The sequence below is a fragment of the Zonotrichia albicollis genome, chromosome 13, assembly GCF_047830755.1.
Source record: "Zonotrichia albicollis isolate bZonAlb1 chromosome 13, bZonAlb1.hap1, whole genome shotgun sequence".
In the NCBI taxonomy this organism is placed as follows: domain Eukaryota; kingdom Metazoa; phylum Chordata; class Aves; order Passeriformes; family Passerellidae; genus Zonotrichia; species Zonotrichia albicollis.
Window position 1 is genome coordinate 13,645,689 of NC_133831.1, and position 21,206 is coordinate 13,666,894.

The following is a 21,206-nucleotide window of genomic DNA, read 5'->3' on the forward strand; positions in this document are numbered from 1 at the left end:
AGGATATCTTGAGTGCCTGTTATCTCCTTTGCTGGGACTAAGCTTTTATACCTCTGATAAATATTTGCTATAGGGACTCCTAAGGGGTCAGGGCAAGAAGGATTTCTTCTGGTGGTTTGAGGTACTCTTAGGCATTTGATCATTTAATCAGCTTTGGAAGACTCACATTTAAGGAGCTGCAGCTCCAGAAGAAGCAGCAGCCTGCCTGTGCCAGCTCACACAGAAATGCTGGGGACTCACTACAGCTCTTACCTCTCCTGGCTAAAATAAGGAAACTTAAAACTCCCAACACACCCTCCTGGCCAAAACTACAGTGGGATGGTGTGGGGGTCTCAGTTGTGGGTTTCTCTGGGTCTGGATTGAAGGCACTTGAGGTAGTTCATATTCACATTCAGGTGTTCATTATCTCTTATCAGTAAAACAGCCTCACTACTGTGAGCTCAGCAGCTTTTCATTAGAATGCACAAAATGGCCAACAATTTCTTGTTCCAAGGTCTTTTAAGACTAAACTCTCCAATTAAGAGCTGACACCTGGATTATTTTCCCTTTTAACCCAATAACTGATCCCACAGAGCTGCAATGGGGACTCTTCTGCCCAATTACAAAATGCCACCCAAACCCATGGAGAAGGAGGAAGAAGAAGCATGAAGAAGAAACCCAGGACAACACCCTGTGCCCTCCATCTTGCTGCCATCCACAACATACTAAAAATCCCAAAACCTCAATTTCTCACCAAGCAATACACCTACACTGCTCTCTATAATCTATTTCACACTTTTGTGGGTTCCAGTCTATCTTGAAGTCTGGGAAACTTTCTCCATGAGTGAGGGTCAAAGTCAGAGCTGCCCGGGGGGTCAGGGCACCCCAGAGCAGACACAGAAATATTCCATGTGTGCCCTGGGTTTGCACAGGATGGGATGGCAAAGCAAGGCAAGCAGTGTGCACAGCAAAGGGACAACTCTGAGCAGCTCAAGCACATTTTGTAGTTTGACTCCAGTCCACTAATGTACAACCCATTTCTGACTGCTAATGAGGGTGAAAATTCTCTTTCAGTATTTTTATAATTATTATCCCTACAGGAATTTCTATTGGAAATCACTGACAAGCTCCTGTCAGAAGTATGGATAACTTGGTGTTCAAGGGTTCAATGGCAGAGTCTGGCTGACAGTTTTATTACACTCCTGAGCCAAACAATAAACAGCATTTAAAGCCAGATGACTCTCTTGTTGTACATCCATATATGTTTTACAGTACAGCTGTAAACAATAGTGAAAACCTCAACAGGAAATTAGATTTGCAGGTCTCAGCTTTTAGGGGCTGGGCAAATTAATCTGAGTACTTAGTGCTCATCAGTCGCTGATGCATTTTGCATTAAACATTCCCAGGGACCTATCCAAAGTGAGACACACAATCTGAGATTCAAAAGTCCCATTGTCACCCTAATTTTCATTTTATTCAGTGTGAAACCTATTTCTAGCAAATCACCAAACACTGACTTGTGGTTTTCATGAGCTCTAATGCCATGAAAATAAACTTATTCATTAGCTTAAACATACAGTGCAATGACAGAAAAGGCACAAACAACAGGAATTTCATCCCAATAGAACTATATGCTGGGAGCATTTTTCTTGGTGGCATTCACCCACCAGATGAAGCTGTCCCCATAATTCAGTCTAAAGTACTACTTCCATCCCAGCATTTTGGAGTGTATTTCCCATTTCAATTAATTCCTTATTATTTAAACTCTAATGAGCTGTGGGGTGCAACCCAGTGGCTTCTTCAAGGCACTCCGACTGTCCAGCTTTGCTACTTCACACGAAGGCCTTTATTTTCTCTTAAGGTTATTGGCTTGGATGGGCATGTAAAGGGGAAAAGTAATATTTAAAAGGATTGAAAGTAAAAACCAGGCATCCTTTTTAAAATCTATCCTCATGCAATCCCAAGCATCAATGACAGCATGCATATAGCAGTGTAAACATCCTGCCTTGTACTTTTACTTTGTGGTAATCAACACACAGACCTGCACCAAGTCCATTAAAGCAGTGAAAACTTCAACTTAAAAGTGGAATTTGTGCTTTAGCTAAGGTGCCATCTGATGAGGCTCTTTAAAAGCTGACTAATCCCAGAAGACTGCTCCAAAAAAATCCTGCAGGCAGCATTTACACAAAATCCACAATAAAATTATATTTCATTTCCAAAACTGTTTCAACTCCAACTTCTTTTCCTAAAGTCAGAGCCAGTGCACAGATCAGATTAAGAAATAGTAAAGAGAACAAAGTCATTCAACAAAGGCACTAATAACAGCCCACAGCAAGAAATGTCATGTAGGTTTATTCACTTAGAAAATTGTTTTCTAGCTTTAATAGTGAATGACATCAGTTTACCAAGCATATCTAAACAACAAGAAAACCCCACAAATAGCATAAAACACTACTGGTAAGCTGCTCCCCAAATCAAAGTGACTACAAGTTATCTACTTTCTCATATCACCACTGCCATAAGTCTTGGAGAAGCAGCTCCAGAATTAAGTATCCACACTGAAAAGAAATAAAATAATTTTGTCTGGAAATGGATTGTCCATATACCCTGAAAGATTTGTGGCCTTTTGAATACAACCTTAGGAGACCATTGTAGAAATTCCCCCTTATCCAATGGAAAAAAAGAAAACAAGGGCACTGGGAAGAATATGGCAAAGATAGGGGGAAAAAACCGTGGTAAATTTTGGTACTCCCCAAAAGTGTAACTACTCCTTGCTAGAAAAACCTTGCAGCAGGACAGATGTTGACTGCACACTTGTTTGGACTAACCAAAGCTTTTAAATTAAAGAGCTGGATGCTTGCATCACTTCTCAGGTAGCAATGCAACAATGCTGATTTACTGCTAATTCAGCCAGTCCTGCAAGTGGTACTCTATCAAGTGTTGCTTCCATTTTTTAGCATTATTTTTAGTGCAGCAGGCAGAAAGAAGACAGGCATGTAGCCAGAAGAAGAGATCTGATTGAATGGTTTAAATTTTAAGATTAAGCAGTACATGCTGTTTTTAAAGCTGAAGGGGAGAACAGGGAAATTTAAGAATGGTGGGGAAAACGAGAGAACAGAAAATTACTGCCCTGCTGTTGGTGTTCTTGGAAATATTCCACTTGTTCTATATGACTAATGTGCAATCTGAGGCATGGACCAAAGGGAAAGTTATTCTCACTCCATCAGTGAGATTGCATCGTTGCCTTGAAAACAGACCAGAATTCCTTCCCAGGAAACCTGCTTTGGGATTAATTCCCTCCCAAACTCAGATTATGATCAAGTTTCTACACAGGTTAAACTAGCCAGACCATAATTTCTCATTTTTGAGAGCACAGAAGAGCTGTAAAGTGGGGATTTGTATGGTAAATTCAGCTGTAGTGGAACGTGTGAAGTTGTGCACATCCACTGTCCCTGCAGAGACTGAAAACAAATGAAGACTGGCGGGCAGTGAAGACAAAAGGGAGCAAATTCACACCCAGGAACTTCAGCATCACACAGAGCTGCCTATGGAAACAGCTGGATGGGAATTTGGCTCCAACAAAATAATGCAATTCTGTAAGACAGGAGTGCCAGGCCCGTCCTGGGAGCTGTGCCAGGGGCACTCCAGGCTCATCCTCCCCCTCCTGGGCCAGGAGTGCCCCAGCCCTGTCCCCTGCTCTGTCCCTGCTGCCCACAGCCCGTGGGAGCCACAAAAACCTGCAGAATGAGGTGCAATAAATACCCTGGTCCTGCCAGGCTGAGAAATCCTCCCTGGTTTTGCAGTGCTGTGGGCACCCAAGGCATCTAAAACAGGAGTGAGACACCTGTCTGCTGCCCCACAGGGGTTTTATTTCCTCCTCTTCAGCTGGCTTGGGCCAGGGTCAGCCAAACGCAGCCTGCAGCAGCCTCTTTCTTCGATTATTGATAAGGATTAGGATTTCTATTTTATGTACACCCCATAGGTGTCAAGGCATTTAACACAAATATACAAGGACAAGAGTTTGTACAGCCCAAACAAGCTGGTGAAGACACACACAATTAAAGGTTTATTGATGTAAGCTCCACGTGTACCTGACCAGGAGGACAAGATGTAGGGTGCTTTCTGGGGCCTTTTTCTGAAGACAAAGAGGCATTTTTATGAGTAACACTTCAGGTGTTTGTTACAGCAATCTGCTGTTTCGCAGCCTAGTTCATAGGAGAATCCAAGTTTGATTGGCTTCAAAACCAGCTTGTGAAAGGTTTCCACCTGATCACCTCAGGGAACGAGCATGGTTGGGCTAAGGGCAGGAGATGGCCCCTTGCTCTTGCTCCAGATCAAAGATCACTTTTCCAGTTTGCCTACAGGAGTTAGTAACTATCTGCAAGCACACGGGACTACTTTCCCGAGCTTTCTCATCCCTTTATTCTCCCAGGAGTGGTCCCAAAGGTTGGGCAAAGGATTTGCCCCAAAACACAGAGAAACTGTGCCCTTGTACTTAAAACAAAAAAATAAAAACAAACTCCCCCCCCCCAAAAAAAGAAAAGAAAAAGAAAAGAAAAAGTAAAGTTGCAGCATACTTTCTTTTCTTGTTACCTCTCTGCTGCTGACCCTGATTTAGGGTTTCAGCTACATCCCAGTGCTTTCCTGTGGCCCACAGCAGGCATCCACAGTCTTTGCATTCCTTACTATTACTATTTTCTTACAGCCTCAGCGATTAAATGCTACAACCAGGGGCAGCCTCTCACTGTTCATCCTCACACCATTCTCCATGCACCTTAACATGGAAAACCATTCTGTGAACTTTAAAATGAGTCTTTGCTGAGCTGGTTTTCTAACATTTACTCATTGATCTTATTGCCTGTGCCTTACTGTGACACAGCATCGGAACCAAAACCTGCACAAAGGAAACATTCTCTTCATGTTTAACAACAGGAATGAGTTTTAAATGGCAATGTTTTGTCTACTTAAGCAAGGCAATTACAATATTCTCTGAATAGGTGCGAACTGAAATGGGTAAGACCAGCACTTTACACAGATATTCAAACACATGCTCTGACAGACTTCCTGAGGAGGGACATCTGAAGGACCACAAGTCTGGTTTTGGCTGCTCAGATTTAGGATTCTCCTTCAGCTTTGGGGCTTGGGCTAAAAGATAGAGAGCTCTGTTTTAAAGTGGGTAGGCAATGCCATCAGGGAGCAAAGCTCTGAAAAAAAAAACTTAACACATCCTATCTGTCCTCATAGACAGAAGGAAGAAATTGTCACTTTGTAAACTCTACCCTGAACTGTCCCAGTATGTATCAGCGCATACTCCAGTATGTTAAAGGAGGATAATAAATTTAAGCCTCTAAAATGTGTTTCAAATGGTACTTTATGATGTTTGGGGATGATGGTGGTTAGGATTTTTTAATTTTTTTTTTTTTCTTTCTTTCTTTCTCTCCTGGAATTTTGTCCCTTTGGTTGCTACAGAGACAACAACAACCAGAACATAAGAGAGACAAAGGATGTAGCCAAGGAGGAGGGGCAGGAGCACAGCTGGCTGCATTCTCCTGGCTGAGGGCTCTTCTCTTGGGAGGGCGGAGATACCTGCAGGCTTTGGCTGGTGTGAGGGGTTGGGCTCAGCTCCTTTCCCTCTCTCTCAGGATCAGAGGAGGAAGGTTGAGCTGCTGCAGGAGGGTTTGCTGCCATGGTGGAGCCCAGCCCATTGCTGCTTCCCTACCCCTGTGCTCCTAAGAGCAGCCACTGGACTGGGCCCTATGAGCACACAGCCTCCCTGGAAAGGGACCCTCAGAACCCCTCAGGGGACAGCCAGGGCCCCCAGCCCCTCTGAGGGAGCCATCCCTGGCTGGGCTCAGGAGCCATGCTGCCCCTGCCCATCCCCATGGGATTATTTCTCTGCCACTGCTCTGAGTTTTTCTGTACACTGTAACCCAGCACCCCCTTCCCATGGGGTCGCCCTGTGGAGAGCTACAGAGCTCTTTTACATTTGTTCACCACTCCAGGATCTGCCTGCCCCTGCCCTTTCAGCCTGCTGCTCTGAGGTTCCTGCTGCAGCCCATTTACCATCCAGAGGGGCACCAGGAACTCCTGCCCTCCTTGGCAGACATCTGGCTTTCAAACCAGGACAGGTGAGTACTTTGCCAAAGCAAAATTCATGCTGAATGTGAAAAATATATGTAAGGATCAATAATGATCAGTGGGGCACAACTACAGCTGACTACAAGGCTTGAGTGATGGCCACCAACACAAACCTTCACTGAGGAAATCCTCAGGTGTCTGGAAGTGTCTCAGCACACATCACAGTTGAGACAGCCACAACACACAGAGCATCCCCGCATCTCCTCACAATTCCAGAAGGCTTTAAGCATTCCCCACACAGAGTAACACTTACCTCATCTGGAGGCTTCAGGAGTCTGTCCATGCACAGTAACATCATGCCACTTCAGAAGGCTGCAAGCATCTCCCTTCTGGCTCTTACCCCAGCCTTTTATCCCCTCATGTTGTTGCACTGCACCTGTGTGCCCTCTGCTCCCTCTATGGTTGGTCAGTGATTGCAGTCCTATCCCAGTGACCCCAAACTGTGTGTGCCTGCAACACAGCCCCATCCCAAACTGTGTGTGCCTACATGGCAGATGTGCAAAAGCCAGGGGTTAACAGTAAGCAGAAAAATCAACACAGGAATATTGAGAACTAGCTTGGCATACCTGAAACCCCTAAACAAGCAGTGCTTGCCATCAAAGACCTCTAACATTACTGAAGAAAATTCCTATGAACCTATGCAAACCCAGGACATTGGGAATATTTCTGTGTCTGCTCTGGGGTGCCCTGACCCCCAGGGCAGCGCTGACTTTGACCCTCACTCATGGAGAAAGTTTCCTAGGCCTCAAGATAGACTGGAATCCACAAAAGTGTGAAATAAATTATAGAGAGCAGTGTAGGTGTATCACTGGGTGAGAAATTGAGGGTTTGGGATTTTTAGTGTGTTGTGGATGGCAGCAAGATGGAGGGCACAGGGTGTCATCCTGGGTTCCTTCTTCATGCTTCTTCTTCCTCCTTCTCCATGGGTTTGGGTGGCATTTTGTAATTGGGCAGAAAAGTCCCCATTGGGGGCTCTGTGGGATCAGCTATTGGGTTAAAAGGGAAAATAATCCAGGTGTCAGCTCTTAATTGGAGAGTTTAGTCTTAAAAGACCTTGGAACAAGAAATTGTTGGCCATTTTGTGCATTCTAATGAAAAGCTGCTGAGCTCACAGTAGTGAGGCTGTTTTACTGATAAGAGATAATGAACACCTGAATGTGAACATGAACTACCTCAAGTGCCTTCAATCCAGACCAGAGAAACCCACAACTGGGACCCTCACATGAGCCAGTTAGCCAAGGGATCCCAGATTAGACAATAGAGCACTGTTTGAAGCCAACATGAAGCAATAGCTAAAAGAGGACAGTTGTATCTAAAGAATACATCTGGCAGGATCGGCCTTATGGACTCACTGAAAAACACACAGAGCTGTCCCTGATGCTTCGGCAAAACACTTCTGACTCCTGCAGCCTTTCAGTCAGCAATATCTATTGTAAAGGATGCAAAACAGATAATTTGAGTAGAAATTTAAGCCTTTCAGGTAGGGAAAAAGGGCACTGATTAATAAGCTGGCATAAACAAGTGAACTTTTTATTTCATTAATTTTACAGATTGGCTTAAAGCCCCCAAAATTTTGCAAATAATGATTACTCCTAGGGGACTATCTCTGTCTGGTTAGTTTATTTGTTTGCATGTACATTTGGTAACTAAGGTCAAAAGTTTTATAGCAGCAACTGTCTCTGAACTATTACTTGGCTTTGAATTTTTAGCTGTGGCACTGAGACTTTTGTGCAATACTGTTAATAATAGAAATGCACTTTGTTTTAGTTTTGACTAATTATAGATTTGCTTGATGCAGTATTTCATGTGCATGGGTAAAAGGTGATTGTTACAGCCTTAAAAAATTTCAATATTAAATTCTGCCTTTAATTACAAAGATATCACTGGTGATGCAGAAGATTTAGTGATGTCAGAATTCATTACAATTTTGGTTTAGCCATGAGATTGGGCAAAATAGTGTCAAATCATAGTGACTCAAATAGACTCTACAACTTCAGAAATGGCTGATTGGACAGAAGTTGAATAAGTGCTACACAGCACAGTGCAAGTCACAAAAATACAGCTGTTTTCAAGATGTAAAATTCAAATCACTAAATTTGATCAGTGCAAGCACTGGGCAACCCAGCACCCACCCCTGTACTTACAAATTCAACATCACTCTTATTCCACTCAGTGTCAAGACCCTTATACGATATTTGACACAACTTGCACAAAAGAATTCTCTTCATGTAAATTTTGAGGAAACAACCAATAATGAAATTTTAGCCTCCTTTAATTGTCTAAAGCAAGTGTTCATAAGTTGATACAATTACTTTTTATTATCATTTGCTTTAGTTAAAGTATGCACACACAGGGCAAGCACTGTCTGTGACACCTGGGATCAGAGCTGATTACATTTATATCAGTGACCCATCCTTTAGAAATACTGAATGGAAGCAGCAAAAGTGACAATTTGATCTTTTGTAGTAAATACTCCCCAATAACTAAGAAATAACATCTGCATAAAGTGAAAGTCTCATGGACAGAAACAGAGCTAAACAAGGGATTTGCAGCTGGCATTGCAGACTCACTGATGTGCAGCTTTGTTTAAAATATCCACTGAGAAGCTGAAAGAAAAATACTCTCTAGCACTGAAGAAAACTGACATTTTCACCTTTAATATAAACTGCAAAAAGAGGCAACACCACAAGCATCTCCAACCAAGGACCTCTCTGGGCATGATCAACATCATCACCATGGCTTTCCATTATCCTTGAACATTTGCAAGAATTATGATGTTCAGGTTCCATCTTGAACTCCCATTCATCAGAGTGTATAAATTTGTCCTTTGTCGTTTTTTTCAAACTGCATTTTGGCAGAGGAGCACTGGTGGGTGGGGAACTTTTGGAAAGATTAATTTTTTTAAAATTTGGTCTTTTCAAACTGTTCTAAATACAGCAGTGGGGAAGATGCCCTGAGGAGCAATGCTGTTGCATGTCTCTCAGGGGAGGGGTATTGACAATTAAATATTGTCAGTTTCTTATTCAGTGCAAGAGGAAAACAAGCATTTGTGTTTCAGGCTAATTCATGGAAGCCTCTGGCCCAGCAGTGCTGAGTTCAGGGTGATGCTGTGGGGCCGGAGGAGGGAGGCTGCCCATCAAGGCTTCCCAAGGGTGGTCTGCAGCTCTCTTGCAACACACAGGCCTTTTGTAGGTGGCCTGAGCAGCATCTGGGGGCTGTGCTCCTCAGAGCCAGCTGGTGGGAAGCTGTGGGGGCTGTGGGGTCTCCTCCAGCAGCTCTGGGATGGGGTCAGTGTCTGGACACTGGGGTCTGTCAGCCACTGGAGCCTGAGCCAGGCATTTTGGCAAATCTCACAGCTGGGATTTCAGCCCCTGGTGGCTTCTGCAAGCCTTCCTATGGCTCCACATGACAGCAAGAACCCTGTGCAGGAGCTGGCCCAAAGTGCAACATTTCCAGGCTCAAGATGAGCTTCAAGCAGAGGCAGCACAACCCATGGTGTTAGAAGGGGACAACAAACCCCAACCCAGCCAGGGGCCAAGGTGATGGACAGAGAGACCCAAGGAGATTGCTCCAGCAGGAACACCAACAGCTGAATCTGGAAGAGAAAAATACCATAAATGGAGTGAGATAAGGACTGAGAATGAAGAAAAGGGTTGAGGCAGCCTAACCACCAATTTACAATGCTAATCCCCAGGTAGAATTTTTCTGAAAGCCTCCCTGTCCTCACACACCAGCTCCTTACCTGCCTTCTTCAGCACAGAACCCCTGACACCCCAAACAGTCTGCCAGAAGAGTGCTCTGGAACAATGACCTTCCCTTCACTTTTGGGTGTCAACTCACAAATCATGTTTCTTCTTTTTTTCTCCTTTTATTCCTGCCTGTGCCAAGAGTTCCCAGAAGAATTCTACAGATAATGACAAAAGGAGTGAAGGTTTGCCAGGGGACTGGCACAGGACAGGAGCTGCTGTTTTCCTCTTGCACTGAATAAGAAAAGCTCAATGCAGTTACGGGCTGTGAGATCTCAGTTGTGCCTGCACATTGCAGGGAGGCACAATGGCCCTGATTACTCTCACCTGATGGAAATGCTCAAGACCAACTGGAATAAATGGCCTTTGGATCAGGCCTTCATCCCCCAGTTTCCATACCTGAAAAAACCCCAGTGCTCATTCAGTCCAAGCCTAGAAAGGTGTCAGAGACTGAGAGTTAATAACAAAACAGGGGTTTGAAATTCAGGACAGAAATTTTGAAAAACTTTATTTCCAATTATTTTTAAGGAATAATGCATAAAGGGATATTTCTTTAAATTTGTGCTGATTTGGACTGGGTTATGGGGGACTGCTAATACATGCTATATTCTATAAGGTACCTTTTTTATATGGGTGTCCATCTAAAAAAGATTCAAAAGGTGCACAAATTGAAATGTTGGAAGATCATTTCAGCCCTGAGAAAAAGTAAGCATCTTCACACCTGCTAGTGTGTCACGGGATTCAGCAAATTTGCTCATATTCATTTGTAACACTGATTTGAGTGCCCGTCATAGCACATTACATTTATCATCTATGCAGCAAATATGATACAATTGCTGCAGTCCCCTAACAAGAATATGTACCAGACATGAAGCTGTGCCTGTATTTCCTCCTGTACTTCCTAGAAATGAATGCAATTACAAAGCAGTTTTGGTGAGACACTCTTGATAACTCCCTTATGTAAAGGGAAGTTACGGGCAGGACCTTATCGCCTCCATCAGAAGAGTTCCTGGAAACAGGACAGTCCATGCCCAGAGATAACACAGCCTGAAATCTCCTGCACCTGCTGGGCTGCACCCTCTGCCCTCTCACTCAAAGTTGTGGTGAGAGGAAATTGTCATTTCTGTCCTGCACAGACCAGCACACTCATTTCACACAGCAGCAGAAGTAGCTGTGGTGGTTTCAGTCTGCTCAAACAGCATGAAACCCTTCAAGAACTTGCTTTTGGAGCTTTTCAGACAAATCATATAAACCCTGCAAGGAGAAGTTAACCTGTCTGTCTCTGGAAGTGAATTTCTAACATGCAAAACAAACAGTTTATACCTGTTGTTCTGAGGACAAATGTTTTATGTTGGGACCAGGACCTAATTAGTGATAATCACTCCTAATTCAAATTACAGACAACCTTTTACTGCTTTATGTTCTTATTGGGAACCAGCACTAGGCATGTTTTATTTACAACACCCACAGAGGAGCTGGTTTGGTCCTGAGAGAAATGTGTCCTTTTTGCTCCTCTCTCCTTCCCTATTTCTAGCACACAAATGGCATCAGTCTTTCTCAGCAGCTGCTTCACCACCACATTTTAGCTGAAGAAATCTGTTCTTTTAGAATATCCCTGTCCAGGATGGCAGCTGCCACACACAAAGTGCCATACTGGAGATGGAGATGTGGCTCACACTCAGCTGCCTTTGACCACCCTGCTTTACTTGAACTACAATGAACTCAACGCCTTGAGGAACTTGCAGACCAAGCCCTGTGATATGAGGCCTGCTGTAAGATCAGCTTTCAGCCAAAAGTTAGGGGTAAACAGGAGACATGAACCAAGTAGACAAGTAGACAGAGTTTTTTATTTTAGTATTTGTATTGCTGCTTCCTAGTCACTGTCAATGCCCAAAATGGTGCTCAGAGCAGGGCTGATTTAAAAATGAATTTTAGGAATGTAGGGAAATTATGCCATGATTTCTTTAAATCTGGGCAAAAATAAATTGATCCCTGAATTTTACATCTGTTCAGCTCCAATGGCTGCCACTCTGCTGTTTTAATTGAGTGGAAAGTTAGGGCACTCCTTCAGTTCTAACAATTATTTTCTGCATCCTTGCTTTATTTTTAACAGCTTACAACAGAAAAAAACCATGTTATCTCATGACTGTCTAAAGCAAATAGCACATTGTGGTTTTGGGCTTGGACACTTGAACATGAAACTTCCCAGCAGCAAGTACTGTTCTCTCTGTAGGGCACTTCTGGTAAATCATCTCTCCTAGTGAGAAGTAAGGAAAACTGTCACCTAGTGAGAAAAAAGCTGGTTCTCAGAGCCCTCCCAGCTGAGAAAACAGAAAAATCACTTCAGATTGCAATTATTGTACAAGATAGAACGCTGCACAGAAAGCAGCAGGCCTTATCGATCAACACCAACACTGGGATTTGGATAGCTGGGGTACAGCCTCACCTGCTGGAGGCCACTGTGCCTCCCCAGCCAAGTCACCTCACTGTCCTGCACTTTGATTTCCCAGTCTGTGAAAATGAGGGTGCTGTGGTTTACTTTTAATATTTCAGCAACTGACATACTGTACCTCGAATTCTTTAAATGGTAACTTCACTTCCACTACTGTGAAAAGTTGACTAAAACATTTCAAAATCCTTCTCTGTGTACTGTACTTACTGTTCACAAGTTTGACTGTGGTTTGACTTTTGGCATCTGAAGTTTGGTCTACTGTGGTTGACTTTAGTCAGAAATTGCTAATGAGCCCAGATCTTCTGTAGATTTGAATGGGCTGCATAATCAATGCAAACCATCAGGGCAGCTTTAAACACTGCTCTATAACGTGTGCAAGTCCTGTTTGTGGTGGCTACTCCTTTGAGTAGAATATTATTAAGAGCCTGTAAAAGTTAACAAGTACCTTTTTCAGGTGCAGCATTCATTCAGACCTCTTAAGAAAAAATTCTGAATCTGGATTGATGAAAATGCATGTAAGATATTAAAAAAAAATAAAACACTTTTAAGAAAAACTGCACTTTACATCCTTGGGGAAGACAACTTATAGCCACCCTCAGGCCTTGGGTTAGTTGCTCATTATTGCCAGTTTAGTCAGAAGCTGGCAGGTCCAGTTTTGTTACCAAAAACGACCAGAACCTGGCAAATTATTTGGTGACAAAACCATCTTCTGCAAGACTTGTCCTGCCAATAGCTTGGGTTCTCTTAACAATATTTGATCCAAATTACATTAACATTAGAAACTCACCAAATAAAGCTGGTTTCTCTCTTCTTCATGTTAGAAACTCACTAAATAAAGCTGGTTTGTCTCTTCTCAGTTTTGCTGTGTTTGCTCAGCCCACAGCCAGGCACTCAGGGAGCTGCAGGACAGAGACCAACAGGTTCCAGAGCAGCTGAGGCCACCAACCACACACTGCAGGGACAGAGGACAGGTGGGGAGGAACAGATTATACAGCACATACACAGAAAAAAATGGCCAGGACTCAATTCAGCTCAGTGAAGTCAGCCCAGAGCCATCCCAGCACTTCCCTGCCCATACTTTAACAAGAAAATGTCAATGGGTGTTCAAGAGCCACAACACTGAGACATCCTCCATAGGCAGGTACCCTCACTGTGCATGGGAAGAATGATTAATACAATTCTGAAAGCTGATAGAGATATTAAAAACCACTTTGCGGTGATAATAAGGAATCTTTATACTGCTGACGTAACTAATTGATTATGCATGAGGTCTCCTAAAGAAAGGGCAAAGGGTTTATTCACGTGGTTTTGATCCACAATTTTTGGCTTTAAAAATCTGGTCCTCTGGTAAAAGAACCAGAGAATCCATGCTATTAGCAATACTGTAGTGTTATGAGGAGGTAAGCAGGGGAACAACCTCATCTTGTGCAACTGAATGGTGCTGGGAAATTGAATGCACTGCAAAGGTGTTATGTAGTTTCCCTCAAAGGACCATTGTGCTAATTCAGCTGAATTCTCTGGAACTCAAGTCAAACTTCAGTCATTTTCCATCACCACCTATCCTCTTCTCCCACCTGGACCTTTGACTGTGTCCCAAAGGCAGGTTGCTCTCCAATATCAGAAGTCTGAGAGAAACACCTGCTGCCTGGATCTCACTAGAACAGGACAAACCTGTCCTGGGGAAAAGCATTCCACATATGGGGGCCACTTTAGCTCTAAAATCACATGATTAAGGAGGCTTCAATCACTGAAAACATCCTTCCTAACCATTATTTCCAGTTATTCTGTAACTGAGCAGCTTTCTTGCTGCACAAGCTGTGGTGCCAGCTTATCTTTCAGCACTATTTCCTACTCTACCCTTCATCACTGCATCTAGTCACGATTTTCCCTTCCATAACTGATGTAATCCTGCCAATGTCTAAGATGCTGATTTCAAATTTAAAATCAGAGCTGAAGCAACAAATTTGCAGTAAAATGCAAAAATTAAGGAACTGCAAAGAGTTCCTTGAAAGTGTGCTGTAAAAAAGTGGATCTTGCTCTTAATTATTTCCATTATTTGCATACTTCTGTTCCTGAAATCAGAACAAAGTCTTCCAGTAGATTCTGGTAAGCTAAATGACTCCTATCATTTCTGGAGTGATCAAGGATTGCCTCTGAGCTAGATACACTCACTGGAGTCCTTGTGTCCAAGAGAGGACAAGACAAAAAAGGAGAACTGAAAATGGCTGACTGTAGGGATGGCTGTGCGCTGCACTTCCTTATTCACACCAAAATAAACCAGAAAACATCATTAGCCATTTGAAAATGTAAATGGGACTGAGAGCAGCAGCAGGCCTGCATACAAGTGCCTGCACTTCATTCATGCCCTCCAGTGCCCAGGCAGACATTATACCCTGCCTAAGGACTGCTGCACCCATCCCATCCCATCCCATCCCATCCCATCCCATCCCATCCCAGCCTGCACAGAGCAGTGGGGGCTCAGTTCACAGCCCCCCTGAGCTTCCCATCCTCCTGCTGGTGTTTAATTACTGTCTCTGCCATATCTCCTCTTCCAAGCCCAGTTAAAATGCAAGCTAATAGCAAAACATGTGATAAATCCATGCCAACATTTTCTGGAGATTTGGCATGGCTCCAGTGTGGGTGTTCAGCCTTTAACACCTGACCTAAACCTGTTTTTTGGGCACAGGTGAGCTTGCTCATTGCAAGGAGAGCCAACAGAAGAGGAGTCATCCCAGTTTTTCCCCACTCCCAAGGACCCAGGAGCTCCCTGGATCTCAGCAAAGGCTTACTCAGTGCCACCTCACAGGTCTAAAATTCTAAATACAAAAATAAAAGATAAGAACAGCGCTGATTAAGCAATACATAAATGAAACTGGTTTTAAAGACAGATGAGTGACTGAGAGAAAGTGAATTCAGAAATGATGAAGTTTTCACAGAGGAAGTCCCACAGAAACTGCACTGGAGGGGGAATGCACTGGTACCCCCTGCCTTCAAGAGGGAGAACAACATTTGTTTCAGAGGAATGGGAATTAGAGGGATGATGTGCACTGCTCCCAGCTTTGACAAAGAGATCACTGTGGTCCCTAAAGCAAAAACTACAGAATTCAGTAGTTCTTTGAATTCTGTACAAATCCTGCATCTTTGTGCATTTTTTCCTGTAGGGTAAAATCCACTGACTTCACTGGAACTGCTGCACAATGAATGAGGGTAGATCTAAACAGAGAGAAGAAAAAATACCGTGTTCAGAATTTTAGTACCTGCATTTTCAATACAGATTTATGTTCTCAGTCTTTTGATTGCCAATGGATATGGTAAGAAGGAGCTTGAAAGAGCATGGATCTGCTTTTTCCTTCCACACAGCTGAAGTTTCCTTCTCAAATTGCAGAATCTGAGCAATTCATATCACCAGCCAAAGCCTCTGTGGGAGGGAAGGGTCAACATGAAATATCTAATTTCCTGAAAAACAATGTTTTCCCTTTATAAAATTCTGGAAGAAAAGTCCTGGGGGGAAAAAAAATCTAGCCCATGCCACAAATCCTGCAGAGGAAGAATGGCCCAAAGAGAAGTTTGCCTGTTTCCCAAGACATATCCTGAATAGGATTTACTACCAGACAGAACCACCATGAACAGAGCCAGCAGCACAGGTGGAACTTTACCATATCTCCCAGTCCTGCTCTGCAGCTGAAGGCTTTTTCATTACATTTTGCATTTATAGGAGAGAGCAACGGGCAGCTAAAAATAACACAATCACTGAGGAATAGAACAGAAGAAAATATAAAACAGTAATAATAGAGATTTCAAGCCATGGGAAAATCCAAATTAAAATATTTGTGTCTTCCTGAGAATGAAAAAGGTACTTAAAATCCACCTGTTAAGGACACTTAAGGCCACAGGGGCTTTCTCTTCCTGACCTTACTTAACCTCAACTTTTTCATTATCTTGCTCAACTCTGAAATCATCTATTGTAATAAGGGGCAAAACAAACTCCTCTTCAGAGCTAAAGTCATGCAGAGGAAAATTATAGCTTCATTCCTTTGGAAAAACACTAGCAGATTGTTATCTTGACACTGATTATGAGCAGCACCATGAACACCAAGGACAGGACTGAGCAGTTTCCTCTGCAACCCTACTGTAAGGCACACAGTCATCATCTACACACACCTGAAGAGTCTTTAAAAAGGGGAAAATAAGCATGGCCAGAGCAAGGGCTGGAGCACAGAACCATCTTATAGCTGGAAAAATAAAGCACCAACCTTAAAACCATTCACAAAGACGCACTGGTCTTACTTCAAAGCTGATGCAGTGAGTGCATTCAAAGGTACTTAAAATTCACCCAACATAATTTACTGTGGCAACCAAGTAGATGCAGGTTCACTGATTTGGGCTGTTTTGTGTGAGGGGTATCTAAGCTGTGTTACTCTGATAGTTTTTTGAAAAATCCCTTGGCCAGGATTTCTTCTCCTGGAAAGATGAGGAGCCTCAGCTTCTCCATGTTTTGCTTCTCTAGAATGTAGTCTGGAGATTGTTTATCTAAACATGTGAATTGTTTTTAATTAATGGCCAATCACCATCAGCTGTGTTGGACTCTGAGGAGTCAGTCATGAGCTTTCGTTATCATTCTTTTTCTGACCTTTTTATGTATCTTTTTTCTTTCTTTAGTATAGTTTTAGTAGGATATGATATGATATATCATATGATATATCATAATATGATATAATATAATATAATATAATATAATATAATATAATATAATATACCTTCTGAGAAACATAGAGTGAAATTCTCATCTCTCACCTCAAGCTCACAACACTACAAGGCTGGGTAAGATAAAAGAGAAGGGTGTTATATCCATGCAGCAAATAAGATTTTTGAGTCTGACATGAGTGAGGGTGTCATGCACTCAATGGGGTTTGTTTCCCTTCTCAGCCTGCTTCCTCTGACTCCCCTACAAGACCTCTGTGCACAGCCCAGGATGGACAAAGGGGGATTCTGATTTGGGAGCACAAGGTCTTGTCCCATAGAGCCAGGTGCAGATACATCATCTCCTTTGGAGCAGAAGGTAAAAGGAAATTTACACAGTACTCTGCATTAGCCTCAGATTATAACCCTTCATTCAGCTTTCTTAAGCTGTCTGGAAAGAGCCTCAAGGGCTGCACTGCATTTGGACAGTGCCAAAAGTGGGAGATGGGTCTGGCAGAGGATGTGGGGATGGTGGGGCTGCTGGAGATGCTGACACGTGGAGTTGCAGGCCATGGGCAGGGGTGTCCCAGCTGTGCTTTTCTATGTCCTGGGTGGGCAGGATGAGGGAGATGGGCTCTGCAGGGTGGCTGCTGTGTGCCATGAGCCCTCAGTGGAGCCTATAAGGGCATCAACTCCTCAGCTGCTGAAGGGTCTGAGCAGACCAGAGGGCAAGAAGGATCACAACTGAGAGATGTGAAATCTTGGGCCTGCATCAGGAGGGTGCTGTACTCCTGGGCTCTGGAAGGAAAGCAGACCAGATTCAGTTTGCCACCAGCCTCCAGCTCTGTGGTTTAATCTGGTGCTTAAGGACAGATCAGTCTCCCCTGGCACAGCTGGATAGCCAAGGCTGAAGTTGAACAGAGCTGCACAATGCGCAGCAGCCATGTGCTTAATGCAGCTCTGTGTCTGAGGAAATAGTGAGATCCCAACCTTCTCTCTGTTTGTCCTCCTTTTCCCCTTTGCCCCCAGAAACTGAGCCATTTTTGGTGCATTAGATTTATGAAGATCGCAGCCAGCAGTGCTGTCCCCAGTCTTGTCTGCTGCCAAGGAGAATTTGCTTCTAAAAGCAGCCCAAAGCCCTCTGGGGGCTGCTCAGAGCATGCAGAGCCCCTGCAGCATCACCAAACCACAGAGCAGGTGGGTCCAGCTCCTGCTCTGCTCCCCTCACACCCCTGCCAGACCCAGCTATCCCCATAAGCAAAGCAGCAATGCTGTGCAAAGCTAAACCTGCTTGTCAAAATAAATTAAAATTACCCCTCCCCACAGTAGAGAAAGCAGGCAGTTGTGAGCCCTGCTTTGTCAAGAAAAGATCTGAAATCAATGTAAACTCATCAAAAGCAGCCAAATCTGGCTTGTACCACACTTGTCTAGGAGCTCTGACCTCCTCTAAAGGGCATCTGTAAAAGACAGCTGGCAGAGCTGAGTGAATCACCACTGCCAGGGCTTTGGGAACCTATCCCTTTTATTCCACACCTCCCTGCAAATCTCCTCTGAAGGATTAAGCTCTTTCCCAACCATTGGAAAATCCAGTTCCAGATGCCTGACCTACATGCACAGGCCCAGTCAATAGGGAGTGGAGGGGGACATCACATTTGTTTCTCAATTGATTGAAAGACCAACTGAAACTTTGAATCAGACAAATCCCTTTGTTTCCTCACACTCCACTCCCTTTGCTTTGGGGAGCTCCAGCATGTTGGGAGGGGAGATGACATTTGGCAACAGCAAAGAGGAGAGTGCAGGAGAAGAAATGGGGAAGTCCAGCCCCCTAAAAAATTGCTGTAAAATCTGACACTCAGAGATAGGCTGGTGGGACTGGGAGGAAGTGGGAAATCCTCATGCCAGGAAGGCTCTATTTGCCAGGGAAGGAGCAGAAAAGGGGGTTCCTGCTGGCAGATGTCTCCTGTTGTGTTATCTCTTCCTGCTGAGTGCCCAATGGGAGGATGATGTAGCCAGCCCATGGCCTCTCCACTTCCATGGAGATTTTTGGAGACTTTCATTGTTTTCACTCTCACAGCCCCCTTGGAAGAGCTCACTCATTTTCTGCTTGGGTATTTTACCCTGCCAGAGCTGGTGAGGGTTCTTGCAGCCCCTGCAAGGCCACCACAGAGGGGTGGCCCATGGTTTGACAGCCACGGTGGCCACTGGTCATGGTTAAAGCAGCCCCAAGGCAGGATAATCTCTGCTCTAATATTGCTCTCATCACTGCTGGGGCCAGCTTGTAACCTGGCTCAGAGCAGGGAGCTACAATTAATTGGCTGCAGCTCCCTGTAGGACCCAGGCACAGCTCAGATCCTCTGCAGTTTGACTTGAGGCTAACACTTATCTCAGTCTAAAGTTGCTGTAATTAGGTTTTTTTGCCAGTGAAAATCAGGACTTTTAGTGGTGCATGTTAAATAGAAAAGATATGAGGATGAAAGTATGAGAATTTCTCTGTTCTGACCACTATTCAGGCAAATTTTGGTTGCCTGTTTACTTTTCTACGGTATGAAGGCCCTGCCTCAGTGAGGAGCCTATAGAACTGGGACCACACATAAATCAAACCCATGCAATGCAGAAAAAGTACAGTGTGCATTTCTTCCATAAAGGTAACAGTAAATAATCTACTAAGTTAATGGTTCACTGATGCAACTCAGCTCAAGAGGTGGAAAAAAACCAGGGAGGTTTTATCTATGACCCTTGGCTTAGGCCTGAGATAACAGCTCTAACTGAAGAGCAAAGGTTAACTGTAAAATGTTAGCTGCATTACTATAGCTCACAAGTCACATTCTGGTGGGGTTTTTGGTCAAAATGAAGAGAATTTCTTTAGTTATGGCAGCACAGCCTAAAAAATTGATTGCAGAGAGCTATTTGTCAGAGTTTCTCCGGAGAATTATGGAAGAAGAAGGCAGGAGTAGGCAGAAAGTGAAGCTTTGGGAAAGGGGGGAAACTTCACATTTGCATGAAAACTATGAAAAGAAGCAATAGTCAGGAGAATTTTCATTGATGGAAGTAGCATCCCTTTAGACAGAGCTAAACCTGGTAAAATTCATGTTTTAAAAGAGCTCTCATTGATGGAAGTAGCATCTCTTTAGACAGAGTTAAACAAGGTAAAATTCATGTTTTAGAATAGTTCTCATTGAGGGAAGTAGCATCCCTTTAGAGCTACACCTGGTAAAATTCATGTTTTAAAAAAGTTCTCATTGAGGGAAGTATCAATCCTTTAGATAGGGCTAAACCTGGTAAAATTCATGTTTTAGAAGAGTTTTCATTGATGGAAGTAGCATCCCTTTAGACAGAGCTAAAATAGTAAAGTTCATGTTTTGAAAAGTGTGCCAAGGCACAACTTCCACTATGGGCTTCATTCTACCAGGCAGAGCATAAGCAAAGAAGCAAGAAAAAGTTAGGCAAATACTGGGGACTCTTCAAGCGAATGTTGTTCTAGGGTAGCACAAAATTGTAAACTGGCCTCAGCCCAGTGCCAGCCATCCAAAATGCAGCCAGGGGAAAATACATACATTAAATACATACATTTCCCAGTTGGAGATCTAACCTAACATGGGTCTGGAGGGAGCTGCCATGGTTGTGTTTGCCTGCCAGCTGCTGATACCTTGGTTCATGCTGAGGGGATGGAAATGCCCCTCCTGGCAGCCACACTCTGCAAGTCCCTGCCCTTGAATTATATTAGAATCACCAGTGATGAACCAGTCAGCTTGCACAGAAATAGTGTGAAAATAAACTGGCAGTGAGGGCAGCATGAGAGACCAACAAGCACCAAAAAAATAAAAATAAAAATTACAGCAGTCAGTCTCCACAGAGAGGAATTTTCATGTGGTTTTTCTGGCATTGTCTTTTGGAAAACACTGGGGGTTTACTACCCTTTCAGCTTCTGGAGTTCTCACAAAACCTCTAAACCAGGTCTTTATTTATAATAGGAATTTTGAAACTATTTTTTGCATTCTTTTAGCCTCATTCAATTCTTGACCCCAATTATATTGAATAATGTGGTTACGACTAACATAAATATAGTTCTGTTATAAATCAGGACATGCTAGCCCAGAGAAAGCCCTTTTTCTTCCCCTTGCTCATGTTCTGCAGCTGTCCAAATGGATCCCCCTGCTCCCTGGAACCTGCAGCACAGAGCCCCTGCCCAGCTGGTGGGCAGAGGGGTTGGG

The 21,206-nt window shown here is 43.6% G+C and overlaps 1 long non-coding RNA gene across 1 annotated transcript in view; it reads right to left on the bottom strand.

The window, feature by feature from the left end:
• Positions 1-7,333: 7,333 nt before the first annotated feature.
• LOC141730744 (uncharacterized) overlaps positions 7,334-21,206 on the bottom strand; it is a 39,606-nt gene continuing 25,733 nt past the window's right edge. The window contains exons 2-3 of the long non-coding RNA XR_012582376.1: positions 13,103-13,267; positions 7,334-9,712 (exon numbers count right to left, since the gene is read on the bottom strand). This is a non-coding gene — a long non-coding RNA (uncharacterized LOC141730744). The remainder of the gene's footprint in view (positions 9,713-13,102; positions 13,268-21,206) is intronic.